Source organism: Pygoscelis adeliae, unplaced genomic scaffold, assembly GCF_000699105.1.
Source record: "Pygoscelis adeliae isolate BGI_AS28 unplaced genomic scaffold, ASM69910v1 Scaffold181, whole genome shotgun sequence".
Taxonomy (NCBI): Eukaryota; Metazoa; Chordata; class Aves; order Sphenisciformes; family Spheniscidae; genus Pygoscelis; species Pygoscelis adeliae.
In genome coordinates, this window is record NW_008824360.1 from 1,518,405 (window position 1) to 1,522,797 (window position 4,393).

Below are 4,393 nucleotides of genomic sequence, written 5' to 3' on the forward strand. Positions count from 1 at the left end.
GAAAATCAGCATGGTATCTAGGCAATCTCTAAACAACCAGTTATTTTTGGAGTTTAAAAAAAACATTTTAAAATTCAAAACTGGAGAGGATGTGTATCTGTAGAAGCGAAAAGGCTGAGCACGTGCAGGGCAAGTGGCAAGCGATGAGACTTCTGTAGAACACGACTGAAATTTAAAAGGAGAGGCAGCACGGAAGAGACAGATGACTACATATAAAACAAAAGACTGGACATTTTTCATTTTCATTTCGCAGTAAATGACTCCTAACTTCCCAAGATCAAGATTGCTTGCTCGTAGGAAAATGGACGTGTTGCCATTGACTTCAGGCTGAACATGGCTAAGCTGAAGGTGCACTTCAGACTCTCTTAACGTGTAAAGCGTTTAATATTAATGATGGGATCTTACTTAGATAATACAAGAATATTGATTTATTAGGTTTTTCTGAAAACCAAGTTGCATGCTATCTGTTACAATGAAATGAAATGTTCCCATCTCTCTATTCTGCATATGACAGGGAACGTTATCTCTGGCTTCTATTAAATCAAAGTTCTTTGACATTGCTTTATTGATTGCGAGACAGCATTTCGCACTGGAATTAAACTGTGATCAGATTCCTTCCTCATGGAATTAAATTTGAAGATCATTCTACCATGGAAAAGTATCACCCACAATGTAAGACAGCAGATGGAGACACTCCAATTTATTTGGGAACCCTCATTAACCGTTTGAAAATCATTACATTTTTAATGGTTATGATATTTTACATACTGTATCAATAGATGTACAAATTAAGTAAAGGTGACTGCAACATTATCCTTTCACATATTTTACTGTATGGAGCGTTTAGCAAGAGTTTTTCATTTGTTTGAGGGATACCGAGTTGGAACATACACATGAAATGCAATGTTGCATATACACATCTGTACTCAAATGTAGATATAAACACTCCTTCGAACCTGCGTTTTCACGGCCCTTGATTCATCTAATGTGTCCTTTCTGCATATTCCAATACTTCATTCCAAATATTATTTAATGAGTGCCTGATTCTTTGCTTATCATAAAGCAGAAATGAGACTCCTGCTGTAGTCAGTAGATATTTACCGCCATAAAATGCAAGATCAGAATGGCATTCTTTCTATAAATCTTTGTTTTAGGGACATAGCCTCCTTCACAGCAGCGAGATGTGCACTAGAAGAAAGGGCAGCAGAAGGGACAGCACGAGGAGAAACACCATCTCATCCAGCCACCCAACAGAGACTTACTATTGAGGCTATCTAGAAATACATGCTCTTTCACAGAATCATAGAATCATTTAGGTTGGAAAAGACCTTTAAGATCATTGAGTCCAACCATAAACCTAACGCTGCCAGGTCCACCACTAAACCATGTCGCTAAGCACCACACCTATATGTCTTTTAAATACCTCCAGGGATGGTGACTCAGCTGCTTCCCTGGGCAGCCTGGTCCAATGCTTTACAACCCTTTCGGTAAAGAAATTTTTCCTAATATCCAATCTAAACCTCCCCTGGCACAACTTGAGGCTGCTTCCTCTCATCCTATCACTTGCTGCTTGGGAGAAGAGACCGACCCCCACCTCGCTACAACCTCCTTTCAGGTAGTTGTAGAGAGCAATGAGGTCTCCCCTCAGCCTCCTTTTCTCCAGGCTAAACAACCCCAGCTCCCTCAGCCGCTCCTCATAAGACTTGTTCTCCAGATCCTTCACCAGCTTTGTCGCTCTTCTCTGGACACGCTCCAGCACCTCAATGTCCTTCTTGTAGTGAGGGGCCCAAAACTGAACACAGTCTTTGCATCTGATGCATTCGCATAGATTAATCTATCCCGTAAAATGAGACCAACCAATAGAAATGTTGTCTTTATACCTCAGTTTGTAACTGCTCACATGTGGCCACCCCCTCGATACTTGATATGAACAGTCCTGAAGGAAATGAGACAAAAGCCACACAAAATCGCTTACAGCAGAACTGCTGGTCAGTGCTCAACAGTTAATATTCACAAGCTGATCTGTCCCTTGCAGGGGCTGCCCCCAGCCTCTTTTTTTTTTTTTTTTTTTTTTAATATCTTCAAGGCTTTACCATGATACATTCCTGTCTATAGTGGGTCAGAAGCACATAAAAGAAGTATTTCATAACTCAGGGGTATTTATGACAGCCCCGTGTATGCCCATGCTGATGGATTCGATCACACTATTTGATGTTTTTACTGTATCTTTGCTGAGTGCTGCTACGAGCCATTTACGAATTCATAAGTGAGGTATCAAATTGTTTTGGAGGGCTGCAGTACGACAGAACAAATTATAGAGAAGACTTAATTTGTATTACGGTTCAATACAGTCAATTAAATATTGCGCAGATTAGAAAGTAATTTAACATTTAAGCTTCAGTTGTTAAAAAAATCCACTGTACATAGCCTCCAAATTATTTTAGGTCTCCTGTGACTTTAGTTACTGTTGCAAACATCAAGGATTTTAAATGCAAGCACAGATAAAGTCTCAAACCAGATAACCTGTGATGCACGAGTCCTTCTTTTTAGGCTAAACATGATGTCATTATTATATTTTATTCATACATTCAAAATATTTTCCTGGTGTTAAAGAAGTCCAAAATACCCAGCTCCACCAAGGCTGCTGTCTTCCCTCTTCCCCTTAAGTTTGCTCCAGTCTCTCCCACTAGGCATTATTTTCTCTCCTTTTCTCCATTCTATCCCCCGCTTCTCCTCTTCCCCCAGGTTGCTCCCTGTACATCACATTGAATTGATTTAGCTGCCTCTGAGATCTGTAGCATTTCTAATTTCCCTTAGGCTGCTTGGCACCTATCATAAATTTTTTCACCCCTTATCCTCATCTTGCCCCTTTATTTCCATGCTGTAGCCTCCAGTGCCACTAAATCAATTAAGTCAATCAATTAAGTACTTGGAGGGTCCAGCAATCATGTCAAATATGTGAGTTAGATGGCATGAGAAAGTCACTGCTTTACTATCACTATTTCTCTTTTAATGAGGTTGTCTATTTAGTGGAGCCTGGGGCACAGTGTTAAGAACCACAACAAAAAATATCCTGCAAGCTGCAAAGCCTCCTATAAAAGCTGCCCCACTGAAAGCTGGAAGCGTGTACCACACAATATTATATCTATATGGACAAGTTTCACAGGGATTTAAGTTGCACAGCCTTTCACCTTGAATAACTAAATGGTGAGCCTGTTTTCAGATAGGCGGTATCAACTGACAGCTCCGCTGCTGTGGTTTCCACGCTATCGATACTGGGATGTGGGCAACAGACGTGGCCCAAGCATCCTCTGCATTTGTATTCCTGTCTATTCACGTCTATCACATTTGAATAAGCAATAATACATTTTGTGTGTCACTTAAAGCTCCCCAAACATCAAAGTTACCCACCAAACTGCAAAATCCTTAATGGATTCATAATAAAATAACTTCATGAACTATAGTCTCAGTCATACTGCCGTCTACATGCAAGTCCCCCATACTCCAACTCATATTGTGATTGCTCAGCAGTACGTTAGGAAATCAGGCCCTATATGTTTAGGAAGACTACTGAGCAGATTGTAGAAACTGAATCTAATGTGAAAAATTACTGCAATGCCTTAACAACAAGCGTAGCAAGTCAGAACTGTAATAGCACATTGACCATTATTTACTGCAACACATTAAGTGAAAACAATGACGTGTAAATAGGTGAGTGGTTCTGGCATGAATTTTATCTCTTTGCTGCAAGAAACACCAGAGTGGTACAGATGTGTGGCCAGCTCCCCCACTACATCTAGGAGGCTGCTGTGTTCCTTAACAGTGCCTAAGACGTGCATACTACGGGACTCTGTCAAATGGTCTTCACGGCCATTTCCTTATAATTCCTGTTTGTTTTAGCTGAGATTTGCAGGGATCATGGGGACAACAACTGGTCACATGCATTTCTCTAATTGCCTATGTTTGTGCTGCAATGCTTCTCTGCTGTTTTGTTAAGATGCACTTAGTAGAGGTGGTCTGGAGCTGCTCATCTCCATCATAAACACCCCACATTTCAAATAACACACCTAAGGAGCGGACATGAAACACCTAAATTCTCTACAGCTGTAGACTCAAATCCTAGAACTGTTTTATAACTTTCAGGCACAGACAGAGAGCAGTCCCCTGTATGTAGACAACAACAACAACAACAAAAAGAGAGACAGACAGACAGCTGGAACACACATCTCCTCAGACCTTGCTGGCATGTTTTTTTTCCCTGGTACCCATTAATGGCGCATGGATACCCGTTAAGCAGTTGTGAATCTTTCAACTTCCTTTCACCCTACAAACAGTCCCATTTCAACGGGACTGTGTACAGACAGTTTGGAAAAAAACCCACCAGTCTCAAACG

At 40.8% G+C, this 4,393-nt stretch overlaps 1 protein-coding gene across 1 annotated transcript in view; it reads right to left on the reverse strand.

The window, feature by feature from the left end:
• DAB1 (Dab, reelin signal transducer, homolog 1 (Drosophila)) overlaps positions 1 to 4,393 on the reverse strand; it is a 147,164-nt gene that overhangs the window by 43,732 nt on the left and 99,039 nt on the right. The gene's annotated exons all lie outside the window — the stretch shown is intronic.